The sequence below is a fragment of the Mus caroli genome, unplaced genomic scaffold (assembly GCF_978045245.1).
Source record: "Mus caroli unplaced genomic scaffold, Mus_caroli_1 scaffold_10, whole genome shotgun sequence".
Lineage (NCBI taxonomy): Eukaryota > Metazoa > Chordata > Mammalia > Rodentia > Muridae > Mus > Mus caroli.
This window is the reverse complement of record NW_028227265.1, coordinates 12,723,659-12,749,026: the sequence shown is the minus strand read 5'-3', so window position 1 is coordinate 12,749,026 and position 25,368 is coordinate 12,723,659. Positions and strand designations below refer to the sequence as shown.

Sequence of the window (25,368 nt, the reverse complement as noted above, 5' to 3'; positions counted from 1 at the left end):
CTGCTACCAGCACTGGATGCTCTTACAAGCACCAGGGTTTGGGTCTCAGCACCCACAGTTCCATAGGATCTGTTGCCTTCTTCTGGTATCCACAGGCACTACATGCATGCGGTACATTCACATACATGCAGGTAAACACATGTATAATATTTTAGGACTACATAATAAAGTTCTATAGTTAAAATCATACTCTGAAAAGGACCCCATGGCTCTAAGTGTTTTCCTTTTTTTAAATTTTTAAACATCAAATGTAAAAATAAACAAAAACATTCTACTCAGGCTGACTGCTAGATAATGAGGAACAAATCAAGACAAAAGAAAACAAATTTTCTGAAAATGATTTAGTAAATATGCAACAATCTGGTAGACAGAACAGACACTAAGACCCAGGAATTGAAGAATTTGGCATAAATGCGCCAGAAGACAGCTAGAGACATGTTTATAGAATTGCTATTTATCACAGAAAGACATGAAAATAAAACAAGAAATCAAAGTAATTCCAAGTGCCCATCAACAGTGAAATGCATAGATTCCATACATTTCTATATTTTGTTTCTGTACTATTATATCCTATTATCATAGGAGCTAATTCAGCTCACAGTTCAGTGTACTGAGAAAAACCAAGGAGGCAGAAGGTTAAGGCAGTGAACCACATAACGTCCACAGTCAAAACCAAAAGGCATGAGTTCAAGGCTGTCCCCAACTTGCTGTTCTATTGGATTTAGTGTCTCTGGTTTTGTGTTGAGGTCTTTGATCCATTTGGATTTGAGTTTTGTGCAGGGTGATAACTATGGATCTATCTGGATTCTTCTACATGCCAACTTCCAGTCAGACCAGCGTCATTCGTTGACGATGCTTTCCCTTTTCCATTGTATTGTTTGGGGCTTCTTCATCAAACATCAAATGTCCATAGGTGTGTGGGTTTATATCTTTGATCGATTCCATTGATCAATCTGTCTGTTTCTATACCAGCACCATGCAGTTTTTTTTATCACTATTGCTCTGTAGTACACTTGAATTCGGGGATGGTGCTAACTCTAGAAGTTCTTTTATTATACAGGACTGTTTCAGCTATCCTGAGTTGTTTTGGGTTTCCATATGAAGTTGACAATTGCTCTGTCTGTAAAGAATGTGTTGGAATTTTGATTAGAACTGCAATGAAATCTATAGATTGCTTTTGGTAAGATGGCCGTTTTACTATCGATCCACAACTATGGGAGATCTTTCCACCTAATGGTATCTTCCTCAATTTCTTCCTTCAGAGACTTGAAGTTCTTGACATCTTTCATGTGCTTGGTTAGAGTTATAGCAAAATATTTTATTTTATTTGTGGCTATTGTGAAGGATGTTGTCTTCCTAACTTCTTTCTCAGTCCATTCACTGTTTGTATAAAAGAGGTCTACTGATTTCTTTGAGTTAATTTTGTATCGAACCACTTTGCTGAAGGTGTTTATTAGCTGTAGGAGTTCTCTGGTAGAATTTCTGGAGTGACATTAGCCATACTTTGACTTCTTCCATTCCAGTTTGGATCCTCCTTGATCTCCTTTCATTGACAGGACTTCAAGTGCTATATTGAAGAGGTAGGGAGAGTGGACAGCCTTGTCTTCTCCCTGATTTTAGTGGAACTGCTTCTCTTCATTTAATTTGATGTTGGCTATTGGCTTACTGTACGTTGCCTTCATTGTGTGTGCCTTGTATCACTGATCTCTCCTAGATTGAAACTTATCACGCTACACAAAACACAAGTCTAAATGCATCCAAGATCTCAATGTAAAACCAGATACACTAAATCTAACAGAAGAGAAAGTAGAGAATAGTCCTGAACTCATTGGTGCAGGAGACAACTTCCTAAAGAGAACACCAGTGGCTTGGGTCCTAACATCAAGAACAAATAAATCGGACCTCGTGACACTGAAAAGCTTCTGAAAGGCAAAGGACAGTGTCAACAGGACAAAATGACAGCCTATAGATCGGGAAAAGACCCTCACCAACCCTACATCTGACAGAGGGCTACTATTCAATCTATAAAAAGAACTCAAGAACTTCTACACCAACAACCCAAATAACACAATTTAAAATTGGAGTCCAGAGCTAAACAGAGAATTATCAACAGAGGAATCCCAAATGTCTGAAAAGCACTTAGAGAAATGTTCGACATCCTTAGTCATCGGGGAAATGCAAACCAAGATGACTCTGACTCTGACATTCCATCTTATACCCATCAGAATGACTACGATGAAAAACTCAAGGGGTAGCACATGCTGGTGAGGATGTGGAGCAAGGGGAACACTCTTCCATTGCTGGAGGGAGTGCTAACGTATACAACCACTCGGGAAAATGATTTGGCATTTTCTCAGAAAATTGGAAATAGTTCTACCTCAAGACCCAGATATACCACTCCTGTGCATATACCCCAAAGATGCTGTGATCCTACAAGGACAGTTGCTCAATTATGTTCATACGCAGCATTATATGGATCAGCCAGAAACTAGAAACAACCCAGATGTTCCCCCAACTGAAAAATGGTTTTAAAAAATAGCCACCAAAAACAAATGCATCAAGAATTTTGCTGGCAAATGGATGGAGCTAGAAAATATCATCATGAGCGAGGTAACTGAGACCTAAAAGGACATGCGTAGTAAGTATATACTCACTAATAAGTGTATGTTAGCCATAAAGTACAGGAAAACCATGCTACAATCTACAGATCCAAAGAAGCCAAATAACAAGGACGGCCCAAGGAAGGATGATTGATTCTTTCTCAGAAGGAGAAATAAAATATATATCGGAGGTAGATGAAGGGAGGGAAATAGGTGGGAGAGGGGATAGGGAGGAGAATGGGGTTGGAGGATCAGGTGTACATGGAACAGGAGATAATGGAAATTGGTGGTGAGTGGGGTAGGGGCATCTCTAGGACATTCCAGAGACCTGGGAGGGGAGAGACCTCAAGGAGTCTTTGGGGGTGATTCTAGCTGAGACTTCTAGCAGTGGGGGATATTGATCCTGAAGTGGCCAAGCAGGACTTCCAGTGGAGGGATAAAGACAGCAATGTACCCAACATAACCTCTGACCCAAAATGTGTCCTGCCTACAACAAGTGCAGGGACAAAGATGGAGCAGAGGTGGAGGGAATGGACAACCAATGACTGGCCCAAACTGAGGTCCATCCCATGGGCAAGAACCAATCCCTGACACTATTAATGATTCTCTGTTTTGCTTGCAGACAGGAGCCTAGTACAACCGTCCTCTGAGAGGCTCTATCCAACAGCTGATGGAAACAGATGCAGAGACCCACAGCCAAACATTAGATTGAGCTTGGGGAGTCTTGTGAAAGAGTTGGGGGAAGGACTGAGGGACCCAAAGAGTATTGGAACTCCACAGAAAGACCAACATAGCCAATTAACCTAGACCCTTGGAGATTCACAGAGACTGAACCACCAATCAAAGAGCATAAATGGGCTGGGCCTAGGACCCCTGCACATATATAACAGAGGTGCAGCTTGGTCTTCCTGTGGGTCTCCCAACAACTGGAGAGGGGGCATCCCTGAATCCGTTCCTCACTGTGAATCCTGTTCTAACTGGGCCACCTTGACTGGCCTCAATAGGGAAAGGATGAACCTAGTCCTGCAGTGACTTGATATGCCAGGATGTGGTGATACCCAAGGGGGGCCTCCCCCTTCTCAGAGGAGAAGGGGAGGGGAGAATTGGTGGAGGAGCTGCCGAACGGGGGACTGGGAGGAGAGGAAGGGTTGATAGTGGGATGTAAAATGAATGAATAAATTATTTAATGGAAATAAAAGATCAAAAAAGCAATGAATGCATGCGTGCACGCTTAGTGCTCTGCTTACCTTTACTCTTAGTTCCAGATCTAGGGAATGGTACTGCTCACAGTGGGCAGGCCTCTCCAACTCACGTAACGTAATCAAGAAACCACCCCAACATCCGAAGTCCAACTACATCTAGACAACCCCTCGCTGAGACTCAGGTGCCTCAGGTTTATGGCAAGTTGACAAAACTAACCACCAATTTTTTTAATGGTACATATTATGTATCTTGGTAGTTTTGTGTAATTGCATATGTAAACACACATTCATAGTCTCACAACAAATCTACTACTTTAAAAATTAGCTACATCAGTAGGAGTGAATCTCAACAACAGAATGCAGAGCAGAGCACAAAATGCGGAACTCATATGGTCTGACTCCAAATCAGTGAAGCTCAGAATCTTGAAAAATATCAAGCAACTTTTATTTAAAGGGATCCATAAGTATTTTGGGTAAAACTACTTAATTAACCCTAAATTTAGAAGAATAATTATCTCCTGGAACAAGGAAAGGACACCTGCTGCCACAGGTCATACAGAGGGCTAAAGGGGGGTTCTTAAATCATGTGCTTAATGGGCTTATCAAATTAGTACGTTGGATGCCTATATCACTTTTATTTGTATGTTATATTTCACAATTAAAAGTACAAACAACCAAAAAGATGAAGAAATGGATGATGTTGTAAGCCGGCAACTGCATAATGGGTAAAATAAGAAAATAAGCAAAGAATTTATTTTATTAAAAAAATTAATGTGGTGACACATTAAAAATGATAAATTAATAAGAAAAAAAAAGGAGGCCCACCGTCTAAGGTGGGATGGGAAGAGTAAACAACGGAGGAAAGAGATACTTCAAAAATGTTGGAAGAGATTCTTTGTGCCCCTTCAGATATTCATTAAAATGAAGACCATACATGGTGTTCTCACTGACATTAAATATCCAAAGTTATGACTGAAGAAAAATAAGGAAATTTACATCTACATGTACAAATATTGCCAAAATTATCTCAAAAAATATCCCAGGTGCAGAAAATGTAACCAACTTCTTTCTGTCACAGGCTTTTGAGAATGTCTGACTGACCACCCCCTGAAAACAGGGAGAAAAATGAAAGGTTAATCAATTAATTTTAAAAAACCAGCACGACTCTGACATTAACCTTGACTAAATTACCTTGCACATAAAGAAGGAAAATTCAGACACCAACTACATTTTAAAATGCCAATACCCAAATTCTACCAGAAAGACTGGTTAGACTTTGCATAATAATGAAATGAAGTGCATTATCATTAAATATGATTATTTCTAAATATATGAGGTCATCCCTAAAGAGTCTAGTGCTAGCACTGGAGAGATGGCTCAGTTGTCAAGAGCACATACTTCTCTTTCAGAGGACCAGAGTTCAATTCCCAGCACTAACATCAGCTGGCTCACAACCTCCTGTAATTCCTGCTCCAGGGGATCAACCTCTGTCCTCTGGCCCTCCACAGGCAACTGCGCACACGTGTACACACCACACAGAAAGGCATACAAGGTACATAGGCCGGACTCACAAGTGGGCTTGTACGGCTGTATAGAATTTATGTTGGATTCTGGCAGTCTAAACTCATGTTCTCACACGTGATTGCAAGCACCGAACAGAGCGTAACATTCAGCTATCTCCTCAAACCCTAGTTTAAAAAAAAAATTATAGTGAGTATATATTTGCTTTCTAATCTAAATCTCTAGAATTCATTCACTTTTGAAACAGAGAGCTGAGAAGAGGAACTGGTTGGAATATCTGAGACGAGACATGGGCTCCTGTGAATATAACCTGATGTCAAAACTATAGGCTCATACTTAGCACCACCTAAGGACGTGGAGGCCACATTACAAGGAAGGTGACAGAGATGGGATGCCTTTCTCTTAACCTGGAGAAAATCAGACCTGCTTGCAGGGGTGGGAGGGGATCATCTTACCATGTCTACTAGCCAGGAGTTTACTGTGAATTCTCAACAAAAGTTGGAAAATGGTTTGTATATAGTTTCGTTTTTAATTTTCACTGTGCACTTACTGCACGTGGGTCTGTGTTACAAAGGACATTTTCTTTTTTCTTTTTTTTTTTAATTATTTTATTTACATTTCAAATGTTATCCCCTGTCCTGGTTTCCCCTCCAAAAACCCCCTCCCTCTTTCCTCCTCCCACCTCACCCCTCCCCCTCCTCCTGCACCCACTCCCATTTCCTGGCCCTGGCATTCCCCTACACTGGGGCATCGAGCCTTCACAGGACCAAGGGCCTCTCCTCCCATTGATGATCAACTAGGCCATCCTCTCCTACATATGTAGCTGGAGTCTTGAGTCCCACCATGTGTACTCTTTGGTTGGTGACTTAGTCCCTGGGAGCTCTGGGGGTACTGGTTGGTTCATATTGTTGTTCCTCCTATGGGGCTACAAACCCCTTCAGTTCCTTGGGTCCTTTCTCTAGCTCCTCCATTGGGGTCCCTGGGACATTTTCATACAGTCTAGGCTGTGTGTTAGGCATAGTCCCTTAGTACCCCTTACTCCTCTGGTATTTTACTTCCAGGTTTACAAAGCACACACATAAATGCTTCCAAGTATCTTTGTAAAATCTAGGAACCAACGTGAGGAGAAATCTGTGATATCTGTCTTTCTGAACCTAGATTAATTTGCTTAATATGAATATTTCTAGTAACGTCCATCTCCCCACACATAATACAACTATTTATGGCTGGAAGAAAACTTCCATGTGTATATAAACTACACACTCCTCATCTACCTCTCTGCTGTTGGATAGTTAGGTTGGTCCCATGCCACGGCCTTTGTGAAGAGTGTGGCCATGAATATTAATGAGTGAATGACTCTGATGCATTGACTTGGAAGAGTTTAGTGTGTTGTTGTTTGTTTGTCTGTGGGGCTTGTATTTTGTTTTTGACACATTTCCACATACATGTCTATAGTGGTTGAAAGGAAAAAAACTGAAGAAGGCACTAGAAAGGCTTCTCCTGCTTAGGAATAAAAAGAACAACATTGTAGATATGTCTATACTGCCAAAAGCAATCTACAGATTCAGTGCTGTCTCCACTAGAATTCCAATTCTTTGTTGTATATAAATAAATAAAAGGTCTCTAAATTTGTATGGGAACACAAAAGAGTCTGGGCAGCTAAAATAATCCTGAGCAGAAGAAAGAATGAGGGTGGGGTATCTATCATGGTACCTGATTTCGAGTTAGACCACAGGAGCAGAGCAAGAGACACAGCGTGGTGCTGGCCCAAAGGGAGGCTCTTGGATTAGTGGATCAGAATAGAAGACCCAGATATGGACCCATGAGGCTGCAACCAACTGATTTCTTTTTTACAAAAAATATACATTGAAGAAAAGATAGGCCCTTCGACAAAAGGGTGCTGGAGAAATTAAATATCCACACAGGCAAGGATGAAACTAGATCCCTACTTCTCACCCTGTACAAAAATCAACTCCAGTGGGATCAAAGACCTTCATATAAGACCTGAAACTCTGAAACTGTTAGAGGGAAATAGGCAAGGTCAAGGACTCTAAGCAAGACTGAGCAGAACTCCAGTTGTTGTTGTTGTTCTTGTTGTTGTTGATGATGATGATAACAATTTACAAATAAAAATCTTCTGCCCAGAAAAAAAAAAAAGTTAACCGAATGAAGAGGCAGCTTACAGAATGGAAAAACTTCTTTGCCAAGTGTCTGTCTGACAGAGGATTAATATCTACAAATGTAGAATGTGCAAAGAACTCAAAAATATGCAAGAAATCAAACAACCCAATCGACACACAGGCTAATGAGATGAACAGACGCCCCCTCAAAAGGTTAAGACAATGGCCAGTAAGCACATGGAAAACCATCTACCTCACCAGTCGTCAGAGAGATCAGATTTAAAGTGCGTTGAGATCCTACCTCACCTCTCTCAGCTTTTAAGGTCATTCTCAGTTTTTACGGAAGTATAGAATAAGGAATCATTTATAATGTGGCGCTGGAAGCAAGTCTTTCTGTTATCATTTTCCCCTCTGTGACTGTGCCTGAGGGGCTGAACATGGGGAAAATGATGGAAAGGATTTTGACAGACTCCTCCAAGCTGTTTAGAATAAGACTGCGAAGAATCAATAACACAAGAGTGATGCGAGGGAGGAGTAAGCTGAAGGCCTCCAAGTAGTTTCTTCTCCACAAAACCAATGCAGATATTAAAAAACACATTCGAATCAGCTTCTCCAGTTCGCTACAAATTAACCAAAGTCTCTCAGCTGGTGATCTGGATCTATTTATTAAAAATATATTGTATATGGCCAAACTTTACTAAAAACATGAGCTGTGTCTTAACTTCTATTTCATGCTTGACCCTCACTTGCCTGGTATCCACCTCTATGCCACCGAGATCAAACTTCACAGATAAGGAGCTAACATACAGTATAGGGCACACAGTTAGAAAGAGTATCAAAGCTGGGCAGTGGTGGCACACGCCTTTAATCCCAGCACTTGGGAGGCAGAGGCAGGTGTATTTCTGAGTTCGAGGCCAGCTTGGTCTACAGAGTGAGTTCTAGGACAGCCAGGGCTACACAGAGAAACCCTGTCTCGGGGGGAAAAAAAAGAAGTGAAGTTTAATAGGAATCGTTATACAACACATATCTAAGGTAGAAAACAAAAACAGAAAGACCATTCCACAGTCGACTCCGGATCCATTACTGGGATTGTTTGTGGATAAAGAAATCAGGGAGGTTTTCACCGACATCCAGATTCACATGCCCAAAAAACAAAAGGATGATTGTATTTGATCCTCCAAGAATACGCAGTAGTCATAAATGCATGTGCAACTAACAACAGGGTCCACACAATACATAAAGCAAACTTTGACAAAATATAAAGGAGAAGCAGTTCTGCAATAGAGATTTGACTGTCCCATAATCAATAATGGACAGGACACTTATGCAAATTAGGGAATCAGCTAACAGGAAAAACTAGAAACCAAGTATGTCATCAATCTATACCTTCTCACCCAGTAACACAAAATGTATACTCTTCTCAGGCACGTCTGGGCTGTTCTCCAAGACAGACCAACCCCATGTTGGGCCACAAACCAAACTTTACTGTTTTTTTTTTTCAGCTGAAAAACATATATTTATCATAAAGAATTGTGGTGCTCTATACATTGGCCAACGAAGCTTCCATTTGCAGCAAACAGTGGCCAAGGACTCAGAACAGTTCAAAGGACTGAGAGCAAATGAATGAGTGTTCAGTACAGCTAGGTCATCAGTATCCCCCCTTCTATCGCAAACAGCGAGTGTGCAAAGGAGGGGGTGGAGACGTGATCTGTGAAATTCGACTTCTGGAGATGAATGGCTGATACACACTTAAATTCACAGCAGCAGTGGCCACCTGTACAGGATTGAGCCGGTCAAAATGACAGCATGGATGGGGGAGCTCCTGAGGCACAACAGCTTCCTGGAAAGTTATGGGCAGGTGGTGACCCCTGAGGGAGAGAGAGGCACTACCCTGAGGGAGAGAGAGGCACTATGGGCAGGTGGTGACCCCTGAGGGAGAGAGAGGCACTTTTCTTTGGTGATGCAGCTGCTGATAGGTTGCTCAGTGGATGGCACCACACCCTTTCCACAGTTAGCATTAATTGGACTCAGAGTTATTAGTAACACTTATCATTTAAAAGGACATGAAGTCAAAAAGGAGATTAGGTTTGGCATGTCCCGGGAGGAATTGGAGAGCAATTGTTAGGGGTGGAAAATACTTTTATTTTAAAAGAAAACACTGTGGACATGTCTGATATTTCTAAAAAATAAATAAAATATTCATATTGTAAAACTGAAGAATTAAAAGCACACTTCTTCTTCGAAGAAGTTGGTTCTTCGAAGAAATGAACAAAATTAACAGACACTTAGCTAAAACACCAAGGAAATAGAAGGACTCAAATGGCTGAAAGGGAAAATTACTAGAAACTGAACAAAAATAAAAGTAATCTTAAGAAAACACTATGGGGCCAGGAGAGATGGCTCAGTGGCTATAAATGCATACTGCTCTTGCAGAGGACTTGAGTTTGGGTCCCAGCAGCTGTGTCAGACAGCTCATCATGACTAAACTTCCAGATCTAAATTATCTTGCCTTCTCTTCTTGTTAGGGTTTTACTTCTGTGAGCAGACACCATGACCAAGGCAAGTCATATAAGGACAATATTTCATTGGGGCTGGCTTACAGGTTCAGAGATTCAGTCCATTATCATCAAGGTGGGAACATGGCAGCATCCAGGCTGGCATGGTGCAGGAGGAGCTGAGAGTTCTACATCTTCATCTGAAGGCTGCTAGCGGAAGACTCACTGCCAGGCAGGATTAGGGTCTTATAGCCCACACCAACAGTGACACACCTACTCCAACAAGGCCACACCTACACCAACAGGGACACATTTCTAAACGTGCCACGCCCTGAGCCAAGCATAAACAAACCATCACACTTCTGGACTCTGCAGGCACTGTACTCACAAATGAATATATCTATACACAGACACACATATACAATATTACTTTTAAAGATAAAATAATTCAAATTCATGAAATACCCTATGTTGTATTCCCACACTGAGGAAAGACTCAAAAAAATATATATACAAGAAACAGAAAGAATACAAAACAAACAAGACCATAGAAGAAAATATCTATAGCATATCATAGCTAAAACACTAAGTGTAAATAATAAAGTGTATGAAGAGCTTCAAGAGAGAAAACTCAAGTCATATTAAAAAAAAAAAAAACCAACACATCAGAATAATAGCTGATTTCTTGATGGAAATTTTGAAATCCAGTAGAACATGAAGCAATTCATTCCAAGTTCGAATCTTAGACTAATATACCTAGCAAAACTGTCATAATGGAAAGGGAAAAGGGAGCTTTCCAGAGTAGACTTTTTAGCCTAGAATTTTTATAACCAACCAACCAAACCAAAAGAAAATACAGTAAAGCAACATTTTGAACTGAAGAGAGAAATGAGCATAACAGAGAGACTGTAGAAAGACAAAGCCATAATCATTAAAACATAAAGTACCGGCCGGGCGTGGTGGCTCACGCCTTTAATCCCAGCACTCGGGAGGCAGAGGCAGGTGGATTTCTGAGTTCGAGGCCAGCCTGGTCTACAAAGTGAGTTCCAGGACAGCCAGGGCTATACAGAGAAACCCTGTCTCTAAAAACCAAAAAATAAATAAATAAATAAATAAAGTACCACTTAGAATACCACAGTAGCAAAAATCAACAATATGATGGCTGCAATTAAGCCACACACTTAAATGGTAACTTTAAAAATCAGTGGCCTCAATTCTCTGATCAAAAGATATGGGCTGACTGAATGGGTCAAGAAATAACTTCCATCTTCTCGTTGTCTAAAAGAAACACTTCTTAGCTTTGAAGATGGGCACTGACTTGGAGTAGAAGGATGGCCAAAGGTACATGAAGAAAGTGGAATCAGGAAATAGGCAGAGGTCATTATCCTACTACCTGACAAAATATAACTCAAATTAAAACTAACCAGACGAGATAAAGCAGGACGTTCATTGTAAACCAGGAAACAGTTAACCAAGAAGATGTTACTATCTAAGCATATGTGCTCCAAACTCTGGTGTACCCAACTGCATAAAAAGTGTAGTACTGGATTTAAAGATGTGGACTACATCAATCCATGAATAGTAAGTGATTTCAATACCCTACATTTGCCAGCACATAGGCCATCTGGACAAAATATAAACAGAGAAACAGCATGATAAACTGATATCATACACCAAATGGACTTAATAGATATCTACAGATTATTCAACCCAAATACGATAAATACATATTCTACTCAGCAGTACCTGGAAGCTTTTCTAAAAGGGACACGTCCTGGCACATGAAATAATTTTTTACAAATTCAAAAATATAGTAACTCCTTGTATCTTGTCTGACCACACTGCTGTAAGAGTCAAATTTAATAGAAAAAAATCTCTAGTAGATATGCAGAATCATGGAAATTAAGTAGTCGTTGCTGAACAATGAGAGGATCAAAGAAGAAATCAAGAGAGAAACTTTCGGTTTTTCCTAGAATTAAATGAAAACAAAAACATGCCACAACAAAACCTCAGAGACACGCTGAGAGCAGTACTAAGAGGAAATTTATAGTTCTCAATGCCTACATTTTAAAAACCAGAAAGATCCCAATAAATGGCCTAATGATAGAACTCAAAATGTTGGAAAAACAAGACCCATTCAAGTCCAAATTCAGCCAGTGGCAAGAAATAATAATATTAGATGGGAATCAATGAAATAGAGGCAAAGAAAACAATACAAAAAAAATCAATAGATCTAAGAGCTGATTCTTTAAGAAAATAAAATTGATAGACCTTTGGCTTGAGAGAGAGAATCCAAATTAATAGTCTCACAAATAGACAGGGAAACATTGCAACAGACACCAAAGAAAGTCAGAATATTATGAGATAATATTTTTTTAAAAACCTGTACTCTGTTAAAGTAGAAAAACCTATCAGAAAAAAAGATGAGTATATAAGTTCAGCCAAACTACCAAATTCTTTTGAATCAAGAAATCAAAAACCTCAACAGACCCATAATAAACGAGGAGACTGAAATAGTAATAAAAAGCCTTCCAGCATAAAAATAATGTCCAGGGCCAGATAGATCACAGAATTCTCCCAGACATTCAAAGAAGACATACACTTAACCTTTCTTAAATTATTCAAAAACAGAAGCAGGAGGAACACTCCGGAACTCTGCTACAAAGCCAGTATCACTCTTCTACCAAAACTAGGTAAAGACATAACAGGAAAGGAGGGAGGGAGGGAGGGAGGGAGGGAAGGAGGGAGGGAGGGAGGGAGGCAGGAAGGAAGGAAGGAACGAAGGAAGGAAGGAAGGAAGGAAGGAAGGAAGGAAGGAAGGAAGGAAGGAAGGAAACCAAAGGTCAATATCCTGATTAAAAATAGCCAAAAATGTTAAATAAAATACTTGCAAAAAAAGTAGAGATATACAACAAAAAGATTATCCACAATGACCAAGTTGGGTTTATCCCTGAAATGCAGGGATAGGTCAACGTATGCAAATCAATAAATGTAAGGAGCAACATAAATGGACTTAGAGACCAAAAAAAGCACATGATCATCTCAAGAGACACAGAAAAAGTCTTTGACAAAATACAACATGCCTTCATGATAAACCTTATAGAGAATGTAGGACTAGAGGGAACGCACCATAACATAAAAAAATCTACATATGAAAGATGCACCCTGCTCCAATCCAATTGCGCGCGGGACCTGAGACTGCATTAGTTAGGGAAGCAGAAACCGGCCTGAGTAGGGCCACAGGCCTCATCCGGCCGGATCAGCACAGGGGTAGCTTGAGCTCAGGGTCGCCTGACACCCGCCAGCTACCCACGACCCCCGCCACAGGATTTTGAGACTGCTGGTGAGTGGAACACAGCTTCTGCTCCAGTCCAATCACGCGGGACCTGAGACTGCTCTGGTTGGGGAGAGAGAAATCCGGCCTACTTAGGGCCACAAGCCTCTTCCGGTCAGAAAGGCACCGGGGCAGCTAGGGCGCAGGGTCGGCTGACACTCGCCAGCTACCCACAACACCTGCCACAGGATCTTAAGACTTCGAGGCCAGCCTGGTCTACAAAGTGAGTTCCAGGACAGCCAGGGCTATACAGAGAAACCCTGTCTCGAAAAACCAAAAAAACAAAAAAAAAACAAAAAAAAAAAAAAAAAAGACTTCTGGTGAGTGGAACACAGCTTCTGCTCCAATACAATTGTGCACGGGAACTGAGACTGCATTAGTCAGGGAAGCAGAAAACCGGCCTGAGTAGGACCACAGGCCTCTTCCAGCTGGACCAGCACCGGGGTACCGCCAGCTACCCACGACCCCCGCCACAGGATTTTGAGACTGCTGGTGAGTGGAACACAGCTTCTGCTCCAATCTTTAAACAGTGACAACAATAACAACTAACCCCAGAGATTACCAGATGGCGAAAGGTAAACGTAATAATCTTACTAACAGAAACCAAGACCACTCACCATCATCAGAACCCAGCACCCCCACTTCGCCCAGTCCAGGGCACCCCAACACACCGGAAAAGCTAGACACGGATCTAAAAGCATATCTCATGATGATGGTAGAGGACATCAAGAAGGACTTTAATAACTCACTTAAAGAATTACAGGAGAACATGGCTAAAGAGTTACAAGTCCTTAAAGAAAAACAGGATAACACAATCAAACAGGTAGAAGTCCTTAAAGAAAAACAGAATAACACAATCAAACAGGTAGAAGTCCTTAAAGAAAAACAGGAAAACACATCCAAACAGATGATGGAAATGAACAAAACCATACTAGACCTAAAAAGGGAAGTAGACACAATAAAGAAAACCCAAAATGAGGCAACACTGGAGATAGAAACCCTAGGAAAGAAATCTGGAACCATAGATACCAGCATCAGCAACAGAATACAAGAGATGGAAGAGAGAATCTCAGGTGCAGAAGATTCCATAGAGAACATCGGCACAACAATCAAGGAAAATGTAAAATGCAAAAAGATCCTAACTCAAAACATCCAAGAAATACAGGACACAATGAGAAGACCAAACCTACGGATAATAGGAGTGGATGAGAATGAAGATTTTCAACTCAAAGGACCAGCAAACATCTTCAACAAAATTATAGAAGAAAACTTCCCAAATCTAAAGAAAGAGATGCCCATGAACATACAAGAAACCTACAGAACTCCAAATAGACTGGACCAGAAAAGAAATACCTCCCGACACATAATAATCAGAACAACAAATGCTCTAAATAAAGATAGAATACTAAAAGCAGTAAGAGAAAAAGGCCAAGTAACATATAAAGGCAAGCCTATCAGAATTACACCAGATTTTTCACCAGAGACTATGAAAGCCAGAAGATCCTGGATGGATGTTATACAGACACTAAAAGAACACAAATTCCAGCCCAGGCTACTATACCCAGCCAAACTCTCAATTAACATAGATGGAGAAACCAAAGTATTCCACGACAAAACCAAATTCACACATTATCTCTCCACGAATCCAGCCCTTCAAAGGATAATAACAGAAAAAAAACAATACAAGGACAGGAACCACGCCCTAGAAACAACAAGAAGGTAATCCCTCAACAAACCTAAAAGAAGACAGCCACAAGAACAGAATGCCAACTTTAACAACAAAAATAACAGGAAACAACAATTACTTTTCCTTAATATCTCTTAATATCAATGGACTCAACTCCCCGATAAAAAGACATAGACTAACAAACTGGCTACACAAACAAGACCCAACATTTTGCTGCTTACAGGAAACTCATCTCAGAGAAAAAGATAGACACTACCTCAGAATGAAAGGCTGGAAAACAATTTTCCAAGCAAATGGTATGAAGAAACAAGCTGGAGTAGCCATTCTAATATCTGATAAGATTGACTTCCAACCCAAAGTCATTAAAAAAGACAGGGAGGGACACTTCATACTCATCAAAGGTAAAATCCTCCAAGAGGAACTATCAATCCTGAATATCTATGCTCCAAATACAAAGGCAGCCACATTCATTAAAGAAACTTTAGTAAATCTCAAAGCACACATTGCACCTCATACAATAATAGTGGGAGACTTCAACACACCACTTTCACCAATGGACAGATCATGGAAACAGAAACTAAACAGGGACACAGAGAAACTAAGAGAAATTATGAATCAAATGGATCTGGCAGATATCTACAGAACATTCTATCCTAAAACAAAAGGATATACCTTCTTCTCAGCACCTCATGGCACCTTCTCCAAAATTGACCACATAATTGGTCACAAAACAGGCCTCAACAGATACAAAAATATTGAAATTGTCCCATGCATCCTATCAGATCACCATGGACTAAAGCTGATCTTCAATAACAAAATAAATAATAGAAAGCCAACCTTCACGTGGAAACTGAAAAACACTCTTCTCAATGATACCTTGGTCAAGGAAGGAATAAAGAAAGAAATTAAGGACTTTTTAGAGTTCAATGAAAATGAAGCCACAACATACCCAAACTTATGGGAAGCAATGAAAGCATTTCTAAGAGGAAAACTCATAGCTCTGAGTGCCTCCAAAAGGAAACTAGAGAGAGCACACATTAGCAGCTTGACAACACACCTAAAAGCACTAGAACAAAAGGAAGAAAATTCACCCAAGAGGAGTAGACGGCAGGAAATAATCAAACTCAGGGGTGAAATCAACCAAGTGGAAACAAGAAAAACTATTCAAAGAATCAACCAATCAAGGAGCTGGTTCTTTGAGAAAATCAACAAGATAGATAAACCCTTAGCCAGACTCACTAGAGGGCACAGGGAAAGCATCCTAATTAACAAAATCAGAAATGAAAAAGGAGACATAACAACAGATCCTGAAGACATCCAAAACACCATCAGATCCTTCTACCAAAGGCTATACTCAACAAAACTGGAGAACCTGGATGAAATGGAGAAGTTCCTAGACAGATACCAGGTACCAAAGTTGAATCAAGATCAGGTTAATGATCTAAACAGCCCTATATCCCCCAAAGAAATAGAAGCAGTCATTAATAGTCTCCCAACTAAAAAAAGCCCAGGACCAGATGGGCTTAGTGCAGAGTTCTATCAGACCTTCAAAGAAGATCTAATCCCAGTTCTTCACAAACTATTCCACAAAATAGAAACAGAAGGTACTCTACCCAACTCATTCTATGAAGCCACAATTACTCTGATACCTAAACCACAAAAAGACCCAACAAAGATAGAAAACTTCAGACCAATATCCTTTATGAATATTGATGCAAAAATCCTCAATAAAGTTCTTGCTAACCGAATCCAAGAACACATCAAAACAATCATCCATCCTGACCAAGTAGGTTTCATCCCAGGGATGCAGGGATGGTTCAATATACGGAAATCCATCAACGTAATCCAGTATATAAACAAACTCAAAGACAAAAACCACATGGTCATCTCGTTAGATGTGGAAAAAGCATTTGACAAGATCCAACACCCATTCATGATAAAAGTCTTGGAAAGATCAGGAATTCAAGGCCCATACCTAAACATGATAAAAGCAATCTACAGCAAACCAGTAGCCAACATCAAAGTAAATGGTGAGAAGCTTGAAGCAATCCCTCTAAAATCAGGGACTAGACAAGGCTGTCCACTTTCTCCATACCTATTCAACATTGTACTTGAAGTCCTAGCCAGAGCAATTCGACAACAAAAGGAGATCAAAGGGATACAAATTGGAAAAGATGAAGTCAAAATATCACTTTTTACAGATGATATAATAGTATATATAAGTGACCCTAAAAATTCCACCAGAGAACTCCTAAGCCTGATAAACAGCTTCGGTGAAGTAGCTGGATATAAAATTAACTCAAACAAATCAATGGCCTTTCTCTACACAAAGAATAAACAGGCTGAGAAAGAAATTAGGGAAACAACACCCTTCTCAATAGTCACAAATAATATAAAATATCTTGGCGTGACTCTAACTAAGGAAGTGAAAGATCTGTATGATAAAAACTTCAAGTCTCTGAAGAAAGAAATTCTAGAAGATCTCAGAAGATGGAAAGATCTCCCATGCTCATGGATTGGCAGGATCAACATTGTAAAAATGGCTATCTTGCCAAAAGCAATCTACAGATTCAATGCAATCCCCATCAAAATTCCAAATCAATTCTTCAACGAATTAGAAAGTGCAATCTGCAAATTCATCTGGAATAACAAAAAACCTAGGATAGCAAAAACTCTTCTCAAGGATAAAAGAACCTCTGGTGGAATCACCATGCCGGACCTAAAGCTCTACTACAGAGCAATTGTGATAAAAACTGCATGGTACTGGTATAGTGACAGACAAATAGACCAATGGAATAGAATTGAAGACCCAGAAATGAACCCACACACCTACGGTCACTTGATCTTCGACAAGGGAGCTAAAAACATCCAGTGGAAGAAAGACAGCATTTTCAACAATTGGTGCTGGCACAACTGGTTGTTAACATGTAGAAGAATGCGAATCGATCCATTCCTATCTCCTTGTACTAAGGTCAAGTCTAAGTGGATCAAGGAACTTCACATAAAACCAGAGACACTGAAACTTATAGAGGAGAAAGTGGGGGAAAGCCTTGAAGATATGGGCACAGGGGAAAAATTCCTGAATAGAACAGTAATGGCTTGTGCTGTAAGATCGAGAATTGACAAGTGGGACCTCATGAAACTACAAAGCTTCTGCAAGGCTAAAGACACCATCAATAAGACAAAAAAACCACCAACAGATTGGGAAAGGATCTTCACCTATCCTAAATCAGATAAGGGACTAATATCCAATATATATAAAGAACTCAAGAAGGTGGACTCCAGAAAGTCAAATAACCCCATTAAAAAATGGGGCTCAGAACTGAACAAAGAATTCTCACCTGAGGAATACCGAATGGCAGAGAAACACCTGAAAAAATGTTCAACATCCTTAATCATCAGGGAAATGCAAATCAAAACAACCCTGAGATTCCACCTCACACCAGTCAGAATGGCTAAGATCAAAAATTCAGATGACAGCAGATGCTGGCGAGGATGTGGAGAAAGAGGAACACTCCTCCATTGTTGGTGGGATTGCAAGCTTGTACAACCACTCTGGAAATCAGTCTGGCGGTTCCTCAGAAAATTGGACATAGTACTACCGGAGGATCCAGCAATACCTCTCCTGGGCATATATCCAGAAGATGTCCCAACCGGTAAAAAGGACACATGCTCCACTATCTTCATAGCAGCCCTATTTATAATAGCCAGAAGCTGGAAAGAACCCAGATGTCCCTCAACAGAGGAATGGATGCAGAAATTATGGTACATTTACACAATGGAGTAGTACTCAGCTATTAAAAAGAATGAATTTATGAAATTCCTAGCCAAATGGATGGACCTGGAGGGCATCATCTTGAGTGAAGTAACACAATCACAAAAGAACTCACACAATATGTATTCACTGATAAGTGGATATTAGCCCAAAACTTAGGATACCCAAGATATAAGATACAATTTGCTAAATGCATGAAACTCAAGAAGAATGAAGACCAAAGTGTGGACAGTGTGCACCTTCTTAGAATTGGGAACAAAACACCCAGGGAAGGAGTTACAGAGACAAAGTTCGTAGCTGTGATGAAAGGATGGACCATTTAGAGACTGCCGTATCCAGGGATCCATCCCATAATCAGCTTCTAAACGCTGACACCATTGCATACACTAGCAAGATTTTGCTGAAAGGACCCAAAGATAGCTGTCTCTTGTGAGACGATGCCGGGGCCTAGCAAACACAGGAGTGGATGTTCACAGTCAGCTATTGGATGTATCACAGGGCTCCCAATGGAGAAGCTAGAGAAAGTACCCAAGGAGCTAAAGGGATCTGTAACCCTATTGTTGGAACAACATGATGTACTAACCAGAACCCCGGAGCTCTTGTCTCTAGCTGCATATGTATCGAAAGATGGCCTAGTCGGCCATCAATGGAAAGAGAGGCCCATTGGACTTGCAAACTTTATATGCCCCAATATAGGGGAATGCCAGGGCCAAAAGAATGGGAATGGGTGGGTAGGGAAGTGGGGGGCGCTATGGGGGACTTTTGGGATAGCATTGGAAATGTAATTGAGGAAAATATGTAATAAAAATATTAAAAATCAAAAAAAAAAGATAATTTTGTTTAAATGCCAAAAAAAAAAAAAAAGAAAAAGAAATTGCCAAGGACCTGCCTCAGCTTGAGAGAGGGTCCTGAGGAAGAGGTGAATGGGAGCGGTGGAAGAAATGATTCAAAGTCAATGATGGGTGCAAGCTGACGACAGGTCAGCAGTCGGCTGAGATGGCTCCTCAGATAGCTCTCTCTTGCAGACCAAATCCCATTCTTTCATTTTGCATAAGCTACTTCCTTAGGAATTGAATATTAATTCAATCGTTTTCCCCAGGTACCCTCTTGATTATTCCATGAATCAGCATTCTCTGACCTTAGCCCCTTTGACTCTCAAGACAGAGTTACATGGCCAAAGCTGCATTCACTGCTTTCTATAGCTGGAACATGGCCCCATTGTTCTATTAGACAGACCCTGAACTCAGGCATCTACGTGGCTCTTTCTCCTGAATGCTAAGATTAAAGGTGTGTACCACCAAAAAAAAAAAAAAAAAAGAAAGAAAGAAAGATGCACAGCCAGCATCATCCTAAATGGAGAGAGTCTTGAAGCATTACCACCAGAGTCAGGAAAGAGACAAGGATGTCCACTAGGCCCAGCCCTTTGCAATGTGTGCCCCAAGTAGTAGGTGGGACAGAAAGTCTTTGGCAGATGATATTATATTGTACATTAAAGGTCCCATAAATTCTACCAGAAAACTTCTAGAAACAATAACTTCAGTGATGTGGCAGGTTACAAAAGCAACTTGAACAATTCAATAGTTTTTTTTTTTTTTCTACACATCAACAGCAAACATATAGAGAAACAGATCATGGACACACTCACATTCACAATAGCCTCAAAGGGAAAAAAAAGTATCTAGGAATAATTCTAACCAAAGAAATGAAGGGACTCTACAAGGAAAACTTTAAACCTCAGAAGAAAAACATAGAAAGGTGTTGGAAAATGCAAAAGCATCCCATGTTCATGGATTGGTAGAATTAATAATACGTACAACCATTTCACCGAAAGCTACTCAAAGATCCAATGCAATCCTACTCAAAAATGATAATAAACTATACAAAAATTCTTAGGAGGCCACTAAAGACCCTGGATAGCCAAAACAATCCTGGACAAGAACAGTGGCAGAGGGATCACTATCCAAGAGCTTAAGATGTATTACGGGGCTGTCGTAATAAAAAAAACAATGTGGTGCTGGACATGCAGATAAATGGAACAAATTCATAGACTCAAATATGACTTCACATAGCTTCATCCATTCTCAATGTTTGATGAAAGTGCCAACAACCTAAGCACATAAAGTAAAGCACCTTCAGCAAATGAGCTAGAGAAACTGGTCGTCCGCGTACAGAAGGAAATTACCTCACGGCCTATCACCTTGTACAAAAACTAACCTCAAATGGATCGACGACCATTAAACCATTAAGCCTGAAACACTGAAACTGTTAGAAGACACAGTCAATACCCTACATGATGGAGGTGTAGGAAGCTTTCTAACTGGCGCTCCATTTGCCCCAAAATTAAGGCCAACAATTAACAAAACTAAAACTGCAAAGCAAAAGAAAGAAAGAAAGAAAGAAAGAAAGAAAGAAAGAAAGAAAGAAAGAAAGAAAGAAAGAAAGAGAAAAAAAATCAACCAAAAGAAAATGAAGCCCACAGAATGGGAGAGAATCTTTTCCAGCTAGGCAAGCTGATAGAGAATTAGTATGCATAATATATAAACAACTGAAAAAGTACAGAATCAAAAAATAAACAGTGACCCATTCAAAACAATGGCCCCAGGACCAGAACAGAGGATTCTCAAAGCCAACGAACAAAAATGGTGAGAAACAACTCAAAAGAATTCATCTTCATAGCAATTAGGGAAACGCAAATAAATACAACTCTGGGATTTCATTTTATGGCAGTCAGAATGGCAAAGACCAGCAAAGCAACCGATAACAAATGCTGGAGTAGGTGTGGGGGAAAGGGAATTCTTATGTGCCGTTGGTGGGACTGCAGACTGGCACAGTCACTGTAGAAATCAGTGTTTGAATTCCCAAAATGCTAAAAGTAAATCTACCGTAGGACCCAGATATGCCACTCTTCGGCATACATTCACCCAAAAGACTCACCATCCTATTCCAGGATATGTACTCTTGTCATGTTTATGGCTGCTCTATTCACAACAGCTAGGAAGTGGAAACAACCTAAATGTCCTTAAGCCAAGCAATGGCTATGAAAATGTGGTGTGTGTCTGCCACACGCACATGGGTACTACTCAGCTGTAAGGGGACGGGAGAGGAAATCATGGAATCTGCAGGCAAATGATCATACTGAGTAAGGTAACCCAGACCCAGAAGAACAAACATTGTATGCTCTCTTTGGCTCCTGGAGGCTCCAAACTTAAAATCTTCAGATAAGAGTACATATGCTGGAGTGACTATAGAAACTAGGAAATGATGAGGGGCTATTGCTCCCTCTCTATAACATAGAGGAGGGGGACACTAGAGAGAGAGAGAATTAGCAGGGTACAAATAATCTGGTTGGGAAAGTGGGGGTTCCAAATAGGATAGGGGAGAGAGATGAATAAAGAGAAAGAGGAGAAGGAGGATAAAATAAGAGGAAGGGTGTCTGAAAGAGTCATAAGAAATCATACTGTTACCAGACTACCTTAAAAAAAAAAACTAGAATACCCGTAAGTCTATGTATAAATACACCTATTTTGTTTAAATGAAATCTCATCTGGGTTCACAATGCTCACTCTAAGAGCCAAAGACAGTCTAGCAAAAATGCCAAGACGGTGCATATAAAGCCCTCTTTTGAGTTGTTGGTCAGGGTTGTCCAAGAGACTCCCAAAACATTACAGGCTATTGATATGCCCTTGGTTGGCCCCAGAGGTAGAAAGTAAGTCTCTATTGCTGAAGAGATCAAGTACTTCAGACAGAGGGCCCAGAGGCCCCTGAGCTGGAATACCTGAATGCATTCTCCCTGAGGTCTAGCTCCTATGGTAGCAGAAAGCACCAGGAACACTCCCAAAAGAGGGAAGCAACTAGCTGTCCTACAAAGATATATTGCCTAGGAGTCACAATAATGACCAGCATGGCACAGTGCAGGTAAAAGCATGCACAGCAACCAACAGCTTGGACTCAGGACCTGTTCAACAGGAGGGAAACCATGCCCTGTACTGGAAATCTAGTCAACTACCCAAGGCTAGTGAAGTCATGAATCTTGGAGATGGATCTCTTTATTAAGCCAGCATAATCCCTAACTCATCCTAGACAATTGTATTTGTGGTGATTTGGATAAGAATGGCTCTCATAGGCTCATATATTTGAATTCTTAAGACATGAGAGAGTGGCACTACTTGAGAAGGATTAGGAGGTGTGGTTTTGTTGGAGTGGGTGTGGCCTAGTTGGAGTAGGTGTGGCCTAGTCGGAGGAAATGTGTCACTGGCGGTGTGCTTTGTGGTTTCAAATGCTTCAACCAGGTTCAGTGTCTCTCTCTCCCTGTTGCCTGTGGATCTTAACGTAGGACTCTCAGCTACTTCTCCAGCACCATGTCTGCCTGTGTTTTTGTCATGCTCCCAGCCATGCTAATAATGGACTGAACCTCCAAAACTGTAAGCAAGACCCAAATCATGACTTCTCTTATGGGATTTGTCATGGCAATGGTGTCTCTTCACAGCAACAGAACACTGACTAAGCCAGTCCTTAGGAGGAGTTTCCTTCCTTAAGAGAGGAAACTTCTCTTCGCAACAGAGAGAGACCAATGCAGAAAACCATAACCAATCAAAAGTCAGAGTTCTGGAATTCAGACCCAATGTATACATCTACAAAAAAACCAAAAAACAAAAAACAAAAACAACAACAATAACAACAACAACAACAACAAAAAACCTCCTGCACAAAGGCTCAGGGAACATTGCAGAAGAGAGGGGAGAAAGATTGCAAGCACCCAAGGATCAGGGAGTTTGCTGTGAGATCGTATCTCCTGGTAATATCAGAAGTGGCACCCATAAAGTCTCACTGACATGACTATCTAAGCATGAACTGAACAATAACAAAAGACATGCCAACGCAGACCATGAGAAGGTTCTCCACCCTACAAAGAGAACTATGGGTAACTAAGGCATGCTGGGAATGAGAGAAATGGTCTTCTCCAGAGAAGAACACACCGACTGGCTATCCAACACCAAGTGGTTAGCCCTGGAATCATACATACAGGTAACCTTATACAAACTTACGTAGGAATATGTGTATATACATAAACACGTACGCATGTAATGGCAATTAGTGAAAAACTTGAGCGAGCAAGAGGTGGATATGGAAGAGTTTAAAAGGAGAAAAGGGAAGGGGAAATGATATAATTATATTATAATCTCAAAAATAAAAAGATAATAAATGAAATATATCTCTTTAAAAAAATACCTTGAATAACTGCACACCAACGAATAAGGATGGGGAACTAAACTGGACTTCTGTCCTAGTTAGGGCTACTGCTGTGGTGATGAAACACTATGACCAAAGCAACTTTGAAGGAAAGGGTTTGTTTGGCTTACACTTCCACATCACTGTTCATCACTGAAAGAAATCAGGACAGACACTCAAACAGGGCAGGAACCTAGAGGCAGGAGCTGATGTAGAGGCCATGGAGGGGTGCTGCTTACTGCTTGCTCCCCATGACTTGCTCAACCTGCTTTCATATAGAACTCAGGATCACCATCCCAGGGACAGCAACACTCACAGGAGTGGGCTCACCCTGTGAATCATTAATTAAGAAAATCTCCTACAGGGTTACCTGCAATCTGATCTTTCTTTTAAAAACGTTCTTTAATCTTTTTTAAAAGATGTATTTATTTATTTTATGCATAATGAGTACACTGTAGCTGTACAGATGGTTGTGAGCCTTCATGTGGTTGTTAGGAATTGAATTTTAGGACCTCTGCTTGCTCCGGTCAACTCCACTTGCTCAGTCCCTGCTCCCTCCAGCCCAAAGATTTATTTATTATTATAAATAAGTACACTGTAGCTGTCTTCAGATGCACCAGAAGAGGGTGTCAGATCTCATTATGAGTGGTTGTGAGCCACCATGTGGTTGCTGGGATTTGAACTCAGAACCTTCAGAAGACCAGTCAGTGCTCTTACTCACAGAGCCATCTCGCCAACCACTGCAGTCTGATCTTATGGAAGCATTTTCCCAGTTGAGGTTTGTGCCTCTCTTATGACTCCAGCTTGTGTAAAGTTGGTATTAAACTAGGCAGCACAATTGATCCTTTGTCAACTTGACACACAAATACATCTCCATTAATCTACAACCTTTCCTTTCTAGCTCATCCCCAAGATCAAACATCACTATAAATATCACCATACAGACCATTTTGTAAACTTAGCAGGTCCCACAGTCTTTGCAATTCAGTTTAAATTTCAGTTTACTTAAAAATTCAAAATATCATTTTCAACCTAAAATCTCTTTATAAAATTCAGTCTCTCAACTGCAGGCTCCATAAAAATCAAAAATAAATACTTTCTTATTTCAAGAGGGAGGAACCAGGGCATAGTCATGACCTGAATGAAGCAAAACCAAACTCCAGCAGTGTGAATAAGTCAATGTCTAGAATCTGTGGTCCACACATGAACTTCTGGGCTCCTCCAAAGGTCTCAAGGTCACTTCTTTAGCTCTACCATCTGCAGCACATACAGATTTGTCTTCTAGACTGAGGGAGGCTCCACTCCACACCTGCTGCTATTCTTGGTGTTCATCCCAGGGTACTGGCATTTCAATATACTAGAGCCTGTTGCTGGAACAAATAGCCTCTCCTAAGCCCTCTCTGTG

The 25,368-nt window shown here is 40.6% G+C and overlaps 1 protein-coding gene across 1 annotated transcript in view; it reads right to left on the bottom strand.

Moving 5' to 3' along the window:
• Cdyl2 (chromodomain Y like 2) overlaps positions 1-25,368 on the bottom strand; it is a 170,343-nt gene that overhangs the window by 128,850 nt on the left and 16,125 nt on the right. The gene's annotated exons all lie outside the window — the stretch shown is intronic.